We start from the raw sequence: 9867 nt of genomic DNA, 5'->3' as shown, positions 1-9867 counted from the left end.
TTTTCAAGCTGTGTACTGCAGTGGATAAAGATTACACCATGTTTGTGTTGCAGTGTTGCTATGGAAGAGCATATGGTTTTATTTGGTGGAAATGTGCAGAGAAATTGAAGGAAGTCATACGCATGCACGGCAAATACTGGAATTAAGGAGGGCTCCTGACGATAACTGGGATACTGGTCCACCTGCTTGGGTGGTAACCCAGGAAGCAAGGGAAAGAGTCAGACAGCCAGAAGTTTAATCAGATCTGCCACTTGCTTGCCAGGTGACTTTGGGCAAGTTACTGGGCCCTGACTGACCTTTTGTTCTTCCCCGTCTCTGAAACAGAGAACATTACCCTTACTGTGCATTGCCCTTGCTGAGAGACAACAAGGTAACAGGTCATGAGCACCATAGTAACTGCTCAGTAAATGGTAGCCACCATTAGGGAGTGGTGAGGCAGTCGCATTTATGCCCCAAGGATATGGGTTCAGTCATCAAGCTATCTTTTGGCCTTTGAAGTTTGGAGCGCTTTGGGGAAGCCAGGGGTGTTCCGTGCTGGCCAAACTGGGTTTTGTGTACATTTGTCATCAGACTGGACAATTGCTGAAAAATGTATACCTCAGCTGTCAAGGGAATTAAAAAGGTCACCCCCTGCAAGCAGTAAGGTCTTCCTGAGTTTCAGCAAGTTGGTGACACCGTCGGGTGGAACAGTGCAGCCCTCTCAACATGTGGTTTTGAACCCCGCGCCCCACCTTCATGTTGTCAGCGCTGGTCAGCATGGGCCTCAGCACCTCTGAGAGACAGAAGACTCGTCTCCCAAGTGCTCACACCTGCTACCTACCCTGAATGAACCCTTTGGGAGGGAGGATGATTATAATTGTAATGTTTTAAAATCTTCCTTGAACTATTCAGGTTTAATTCATGTAGATCAAAATCTGCCAGGAAAATGCTCCACATGCACTTTGCATATGCATTCTGGAAGATTCACAGACCTGTTGAAAGGATGCCTGCCACACCATACCCCCAGCCCCTTTCTCGAGTACACGCACTAGAGGTTGGCAGAAGACGCTGAGAACCTGCGCGAACCTTTATCAAGTTACTGGATCTAACTGGGCCTCTTGTTTTCTGATCTGGAAAATGAAGATGCTGGATTAGGTGATTGCCAAAGTCCTTCTAGACTCTAAATGGCTATGACAGTATATCATTCATGCGTCTTGAATAGAATACAAGAGGTTTCTTTCAGCATTCTAGACTGTTGATGTTCTAACCTACGTTAGGGAACGATGAGAAAAAAGTCTGTATCCTCCCTCAACCTGAGTGTTCTAGTTTCTCTCAGCTCCTCGAAGGGCCTTCAAAAAGAAGCATCTAAAATACAGTGACTCACCCATGCTTTTCATGGGCATGGGGCCTTGCCCCAAGCCGGGGACTCCACAGTTGGGCAAACTCTTCCTCACCCTGTTAGGACATGCGTAGGGCTGATTGAATGGACTTTTGTCTTTGCCTCTTTCTTAACACCTTCATTATGACTGAAGTTACTTTTTTAAAATCGAATAAATGGTGGAAAAGGGAAGGGGGACCTAACCAATTTTGTTTTTAAACTACACACCATAAAACTGTGTCATCATTCTGTGTATAATTCAATTGAAGTGTTTTTTTCTAACAAAATTAAGGGACATATGTTCACTCATTCAGTGTACATAATAGAATGGTCAAGGTATGTGTTTAGACAGGAAATGTGTAAATCTCATTTTATATATGTATTATTGCTAGAATCCTAAACGTGAAAAAAGTGTCTGGCAAATGGGTACTGTACCATCATTTCCTTAGTACAATAAATATCGCCTCTCACATTAAAGACATTAGCAAGTTTAACCGGCTAATGATGTTCACTGTGTGTCTAATGGTAGGATTACTAATGGATCTCAAAGCTCATACCTTTTCCCCTTCTTTCTGACCCCCAACTATTTTGGTCTTGGGTTACACAACGGCTGAGGCAGGGGAATGAAAGTCAGCTCACCGGTTCTGCTCCCAACTGTGCCATTAACCAGGTTTGTAACTTTGGACCAGCCTTTTACCCCATCTGGACCTAGGTTTCCTCACGTGAAACTCAAAGAACTCAGTCTGGAGCCATCTCTAAGATCGCTTCTGGCACTGACAGTCCAGGATTGTGCCATCCTCCAGCCTGGAGAGGTTATCTGCTGCCAGCTACTGTTGACTCTTGGAACTTCTGTTCCCAAGAAGCTGATTCCAGACTCTACCAGCTCTAAAAATCCTTGGCCCTTGCATTCTATACTGTTCTTTCTAGAATCAAGAGTGCAGCTTTTGCTCAGACTTGGGTTCAAAACCACGGAGTCAGTAAGAACCTCCTCCCATTTCAAGATGAATTCAAGAACCAGAGTCCTTCCTAGGGTAGGTAGATCATATTTCTTTTGTGTTTGCTCTGTCACCTGCTGTTTGCTTATCTTCTGTTCAATCATTCGGGGTGAACATTCCATTTTTTGCCCTCTTCAGATTCCAGCCAGTTGAGCTTGTAGGCCCCTAAGAAAACTTTCCCTGTGGGCATTTCTCATCTCTATTCTCTTTTTTTAGAGAAGTTTCCAGGAAGGAATGTGGAATACAGCCAAACAGAGTGGTAGGTAGTTATTCGGGAGTGGCCTCCCCTGGCCCCTGGGCCAGAGAAACAGCAGCCCCTGGTGATATAGACTAAAAGTTGACTCTGGCCCTGGCGGACCGTCCTTTGTCCTTAACTAGCTGAGGGAGTATGTGGTCCTCCTTTGTACCTTTCCCCTTTGTCTGCAGTGGGTATATAGCACCTTTCAATAAGTACCAGACTGAAAAGTCACTAGAAACATGCCTTATACAGTACTCTTACTCAGCAAAGAAAATCTTTACGAAGAAATTAAATGGAATATTCTTTCTGGACTTGGATAAGGTTTGTTTTCAACTTCTCCCATAAGCTCTTTACTCTTCTTTTATATGCTTATTCTCTCTTTCTCTCCTTCCATGTTCTAAGTGAAAGCCAGGGGATGATTTCTGGATTATCTTGAGTTTTGAGTAAATTTTTGCTGCTAAAATGACTAAATGAGATCGGGATACCCTGCAGCCACTAATTGCTTACAGGTTGTCAGGTAGAGACGAGCTCTTCTGGGAGGCCCATGCAATGAAGCCTTCCAGAAGAAGGCCTTTCTGGGGAGAAGGAACGCAATGGGCCAAAGGGAGAAGCATGGTATTATTGTGGTAAAGCAGAGTCTGCCATAGGGCACATCGTTTCCTCCCCCTCTTCTGCTGGACCCACTGCAGGCAGCATGTGGTGCTTGGGAAAGGCCTTTCTGGAAAGGGGAACCACAAGAATGCAGTCCTGCGTGTTGCCTCCTGGGCCACTCAGGGCAGTGATGATTGGCCCCACATGAATGTGCCGATTGGTTCTGCTGCTTAACAGCTCATATCTGGAAATAGATACTCAGATCATTGCCAAACTAAGGATGGGGGGAGGTGGAGGACTGATTTGACAGGGATTTCAAATTCGTAAGTGGGCAACCCAAGCTGAACAGTGCGTCCAACTTTGCCCCGTTAGTATGTTGTTCCTACCTTGTATGTGACATTTCCTTTCCCAAACTGGTATTTTGCCCTGAATCGTAGGGCATAAGAGCGCAAACAAACAGATGGTGTACATTAGCTACATCTCTCTTCTTAGGCCCTTTGCTGATATTAGTTAAAGCTGCTTAGCTCTTTACTTGGAAGTAGTTTTGACTCCACTTTAGAAGTAACATTTGCAAAGGGAATGCAGACCAGTGCTTTGTCATGATTCCTCATGTTCGGGGAATTCGAGATTTGAGTTCTTGGCTGAGTGAAGGAGGCCTCAAAAAGCATGCCTTACCGAGCTGTGGCTGCAGAGATGCTGATCAGAGGGCAGGGCTCCTGGGCCTTTCTCCCCTCCGCTCGTTCCGATGCAACTTTCTGCACAGACCTCGACACGAGGCTGCTGGTTTTCATCACTTCTCCAGCTGGAGGTGAATTTTGGCTAGTTGCGGACTCTTTAAGGCATTTACAAAGCCACCGAGAGGAATTCAAGGGTCGTGAGGGAGAGCTAGAGAGACTGGGCATACCACACACAAGACCTCCAAGCAGCGGGGACCGTCTCGGCAGCAGCAGCAGGCCTTTAACTTATTCAAGGATATTGTTCCATGTCAGCTGCAGTTCAGTGACATGGATGAGTCTCACCAGCATAAGGGGCCATGGAATGAGCCAAACACAAGAGTATGTGCAGTCTGATGCTTTTCATAAAAACTCCATAAACAGATGAACCTAGTCTGTTTAGAACCCAGAAAAGTGGATACCCTTGGTGAGGGGATGAGTAGTGTCTGGAAAGGAGCCGGAGAAGGACTTCCAGGGAACTGGTAATGTTCCATTTCTTGGTCAGGGTGCTAGTTATCCAGGTGTGCTCAGTTTGTAAAAACTTACCCAGCTGTAAGCTTACAGTATATACACTTTTGTGTATGTGCATTATATTTCAATAAACAGAATTTACTAAGAAGCAGGTCTCTGTACAGCGACGTGAAACTATCTCTAAGGTATACAGTTAAGTGGGAAATACGCAAAACAGCAATATGTACAATATGCCATTCATGGTGTACAAAATGCATGTAGGCATAATTGTGTATGGAAGGATACTGGGAAGAGCGGCTGCCCTGTGGTGCCTGGAGACAGATGTAGGAGGAGAACTTGCTTTTTACTCTATGTCTTTTTGTGCCTTTTTGTACACAATGAGTATGAGTATAACATTAAAATAGAGTTGAAAATTACTCATTAAAATATTAATTAAAGAAGCCATTATGCTAAGTGAAATAAGCCACAGAAGGACACGTGCTGTGTGATTTCACTGAAATGAGGAACTTTAGAGTAATCCAATTCATAGAGACAGAAAATAGAATGGTGGTTGCCAGGGGCTGGAAGGAGGAGGGGATGAAGAGTTTTTGTTTAATGGGTCCAGAGTTTCGGTTTGGGAAGGTGAAAAAAAGTTCTGGAGATGGATGGTGGTGGCGGTTGCACAAGAAGGTGAATGTACTTAATGCAACTGAACTGTGTACTTAAAAATGACTGGGGGCACTTGGGTGGCTCAGTCGGTTAAGCATCTGAGTGTTGGTTTTGGCTCAGGTCATGATCTTACGGTTCATGGGATCCAGCCCCGAGTCGGGCCCTGCTCTGTCAGCATGGAGCCTGCTTGGGATTCTCTGTCTCTCCCCCTCTCTGCCCCTCCCCCGCTGGTGCTCTCTCTTACTTTCAAAATAAATAAATAGACCTTTTTAAAACGGCCAAAATGGTAAATTTTATGTTGTGTGTATTAAAATTGAAAAATATATTAATTAAGGCTAAACAGTCATTTTTAAATGAAGGTAAATTTATATGTGCTGACTCAGTCATTTGCAAGCTGTGTGACCTTGAGAAGTTACCTCCCTGTGGCTCCATCTCTTAGTTTCCTATTCTAAGATAGTATTAGTGCCTATCTTATGGGGTGGTTGTAAGAACCACGTGAAAGAATACATGTAAAAAGCTTAGAATAGTTCTTGCGACATAAGTGCTTAAGAAATGTTGTTATTATCATCATCATCATTTGTGGCAGGATTCTCTGTGTTATGCCTACCATCCCATTTATATTTTGGGGAAGAATCTGTACGTGCGCACACAGGTGCCCCTAACGTGTGCCTGCTTGCATCCATCACGTATCTTTCAAATACCTTCATTGTGCTAAGGGTTGGGTAGACAGTGGTGAGCGTAGACTGTTGGGGCAGGATGGTGGTGGTGACAGGATTCCTGTTTAACTAGAGAGGTCACAGGAAATCTCTCTGAGTAGGTGACAATTCTGAGCAGACATTAGCAGAATACTGAAGGAGCCAGCTTTCCAAAGACTAGAAGAGCTTAACTGACAAGGGGGAAGTAGACTATCACGAGATCCCAAGTTTGAAGGCCTCTTGTATAAGGCGGAAAGTAGTATGAGAGGAGATTGGAATGCACATAGAAAATTCTAGAAAAATGGGGATTAAACTGTTAAGAGTGGTTTCTGCTGAGGAGTGGGTCTCAGGAAGGTATGGGGAGGAGGGTGTGGAGTGGAGAAAAGGAATTGTACTTTTCACCTCATTTCCTTCTACACTGAATTATTTGCCATAAGCATGTATTTTATTATTTTTTTAAAGCTGGTTAATAAAAAATTAAGAAATTTTAATGATTAATAGTAAGGAATCTAATAACCTTTCTTCTTTCAAGAATCACCTCGTCTCAACTCTCCAGTTTCTTTTCATGAAATGAGAGAGTCATGTCATTTGTATCTGCTCATTGGTCTGAAAATAGGGCAGACGTGGCCTTCTCTTATCTATTCAGCCATCTTTTTCTTTGAACAGGGAATACTATTCTTCAGTGCCTTTCAGTGAAATCCTTGAATCATCTCTTCCATTGGGAGTATTTTTACTTAAAAAAAAAAAAAGGCTTCCAAATTCATGGAGGATTCTTACCTTGTGGTCACAGCAGTGACAGACTCACACGGAGGCAGGTGCCTGCCTTTTCCAACTGAGTGGAAGAGGAGAGGCAAAGAGGAGGACTGAGAGGCTGAAGTAGAAGGAAGAAATCAAGCACCGTGCCGGCCAGACATCCTCAAGGTCCCACAGGGCTGAGTGCTTTCCTTCCCTGTGGCTCACTCGGGGGCCCAGTGCCTTATTGAAGTTGGGCAGGAGTGAGAGTTCCCTGGGGTGCCTGGGTGATTCAGTCAGTTATGCATGCGACTCTTGACTTCAGCTCAGGTCATGATCTCACAGTTCATGAGTTTGAACCCCGAGTCGGGCTCTGTGCTGATAGCACAGAGCATGCCTGGGATTCTGTCTCCCTCTCTCCCTGCCCCCCCCCCCACTTCGCTTTCTCTCTCTCTCTCTCTCCCTCTGAAAAGAAATAAAAATAAACTTAAAAAAAAAAAAAAAAGAGTGAGAGTGAGCATTTCCCTGAAGAGTGTTCTGAAAGATAGAGAGAGGTTCACCTGGTGCAAACAGAATTCCAGCAATGGAAAGACTGCTTGGACTCAACTCTTTGAATCAAGGCAACTGGTGATGTGTTCCAGCTCCCAGGCAGTGTTGCTGGGAGTTTTTATCTGGAAGTCTCCTGACGTTTTCAGTCCTCTAGAGGGAACTGGAATCAGAAAAGAGGAAAACAGAGCATCTGATCTGTGCTTGGCTTGCCTTGCTGATAAATTTCATTGCCTACATGGCAGCGGGAAAAATAAGGTGGACAACCAATTTGGAACTTGGCACAGGACTATTTGTATGCCCAAATGCTCATGCTCCAGATGTCTCTTCTCTGTCCGCTGTGTTTATTCTCAGCGCATTTTGATACCCGTTTCCATCCTGGAGAAGTACCGTAGTTGAAACTTTGTCTTTGGCATCTGACCAGGTGCAACACTTGAGTTCCTTCTCTTCCAAGTCTTGGCACTGCCCTTCCACTGTATGTCTACCATGTCCCAAGTCCTTTTCATCCAGACAACTCTACACACTGGAGAAGATGCCTGCCTTTCAGGTTTAGCTCATACAGTCCTATTCCAGGAAGACTTCCTCTGTCCCCCATCACCTTGTTTAGAAAACTCACTCTTTGCCTACCATGAGCAATAGTAGCAATAATAAACTGGTATTTATCAAGTGCCTATTGTGTGTTGGCAGTGTTCTAAGTACTTTACGTGGATTAACTCATCTAACCCTTCATCATGACTCTCTGAAGTAGGTTATTGTCCCTGTTTACAGATGAGGAAACCGAGGCACAGAGACAAAAGCACCCATGGCTTCCTTTCTGCCCAGGATCTCTACTCTCTGACAAAGCAAGCTATTCTCTGTGCATTTAGATGGCCCCTGCCAAAGGGGCTTGGCCCTTGATGAATGATCTTCCCTTGATCTCCTTTCACATCCTGGGCAAAAAATGTGTCCCCGTATTCTTCCTGCCAGCTCCATCTGTGAAGCATGTGGGCCGATGTTTGAATAAGAATGACTAAAGGGGAAAGCGATTTTATGAACTTCAGACTGTGAACTCAAGGAAGAGAGTGAGTCAGGCCTCCACATTCCTGAAATACTTTCAGGAGGCTCAGTGACCTCAGACAATAAGAACCTGAGGCAGAGCTCTCTGGACATCCTTGGGAGGCCCTCCCACATGGTAGAACGTGAGGGGAGACACTGTGCACCTGGTTCCTATGTGCACTGTGTGGGGCTGAAGATCATTAGCCAGAGCAGCCCAAGGCTGTCCAGAGCACCTCCTCGCTTTTGCCCAGGCTGTTCCCTCTGCCTGGCATGCCTTTCCCTAAGCTCTTGTCAGCTTGTCCTCAAAGGCTCAGCTGATGTGTTGCCTCCTCTGACTGCTCCAGGCAGAAGTAGAGCTGTGCGGTCTGGCTCCACAGGGCTTTGTGTGTACCTCTCAGCCCCGAACTCCTGGTGCCTAGAGGAAATGGCTTTCAACATGTCTACCCTATACATAGTCACACATACTGAGCTTGGTGACAGCTCCACGGTTGAGGAAAAAGTCCTGTCCTGGGAGGTGGGAGATGTGGGTTCTAGTCCCATCTCTGGCCTTGACCATGCAGTGTGACCTTTCACACCTCACATTCCTCATGAATTAAAACGATTTGTTTTGATCTGTCTCTCCCACAGATGGTCACTTCCCAAAGTGCAGGGACCTTTAACCCCTGATTTTGTTCTCAGTGGGAAATATGCACAATAATCGTGGACAAATCTTTCTCTTCCACCCCTTTCCGTACCAAGTTTAACCCCCTAGTTAGTATGGCGTACAAACTATCATCCACTAAATCAAAAAAAAAGGTGATTTGGGGGTGTCTGCTCAGTTGGTTAAGCTTCTGACTTTGACTCAGGTCATGATCTCGTGGTTTGTGGGTTCGAGCCCCGTGTCCGGCTCTCTGCTATCAGTACAAGCCTGCTCTGGATCCTCTGTGCCCCTCCCCCACTTGCACACTCTCTCTGTCCCTCTCAAAATGAATAAATAAACTTAAATAAATAACATTTTAAAAAGACGGGTCATTTCTTTGTGTGCACGTTTCGGGGGGAACAGAGCATCCAGAAGCTGCACAAGTGATACCACACAAGTGAGTCGTGGAGAATGACTCAAGATGAACCACATGGTACTTCAGGAAGCCTTCCAAGATCTTTTGAGCAGGAAAGGAGTAAAAAGGTTGTACCTGGAGCCCATCGTGTGGATGGAAAAGCTGAGAGAGTAGATCACAGGCACGAGAATTCCCTTAACAGCTGCACCCCTTTCCAAGAGGACCAGTCATTGAAGGATGGAATGAGAGCATCAAACTAAGTAGGCTGTGAGTCCTTGGCCTAAAGGCCAAGATTTAGATGCTCTAGTCCCTGATTCCTTGGGAGAAGTGCTCTCAACTGTTTCCCCACAACATTCATTAAACCTACGGAGATTGGCAACAGCACCAATGCCAAGGGAAAAGCCCTGTCTTAGAAGTCTCACCTCAGCTGTGACATGAGGAGATTGGGCTGGTAAAGAGGTTAGCTCAGGTCCTGTGACTCCCAGCCACTTCTGCTCTTCTGTGTCGTCTACATAAACATTTCTCCAGTGACCAATCTGGCGCTTGCCCCAGCCTCTATTTTTGCAATTAACGAGGCTGTCACCTCATAGTTGCACTCTCCATGAGAGGAAGGAAAAAGTGTGGGCCAATGCAGGTACATATGGCACATTTTCAATCAAGCAAATGGGATTTTTATTACCTAGTGAGTTTAAAATCCGTTTGCAAGCTAGACAAGGGAGGTCCTCTTCCCCATCCCATTCTTGCCTCCTTTCTTGCCCACTGGCCCATCCCCATCTCCTCCTGCCCCCGTGGTGGTCTTTCCCTCATTCTGG

At 45.4% G+C, this 9867-nt stretch overlaps 1 protein-coding gene across 2 annotated transcripts in view; it reads left to right on the top strand.

Moving 5' to 3' along the window:
• ZNHIT6 (zinc finger HIT-type containing 6) overlaps positions 1–9867 on the top strand; it is a 112907-nt gene that overhangs the window by 86175 nt on the left and 16865 nt on the right. The window contains exon 11 of one of the 2 annotated variants that reach the window (XR_002161022.3): positions 54–1851. The exons of the other annotated variant lie outside the window; for it this stretch is intronic. The gene's annotated coding sequence lies outside the window, so the exon portion shown is untranslated. Of the gene's footprint in view, positions 1–53; positions 1852–9867 lie in introns of those variants that run through there. 2 annotated transcript variants of the gene reach the window in all.

The sequence above is a fragment of the Felis catus genome, chromosome C1 (genome assembly GCF_018350175.1).
Source record: "Felis catus isolate Fca126 chromosome C1, F.catus_Fca126_mat1.0, whole genome shotgun sequence".
In the NCBI taxonomy this organism is placed as follows: domain Eukaryota; kingdom Metazoa; phylum Chordata; class Mammalia; order Carnivora; family Felidae; genus Felis; species Felis catus.
The sequence above is the reverse complement of the archived record's forward strand: the minus strand, read 5'-3'. Positions and strand labels throughout refer to the sequence as shown.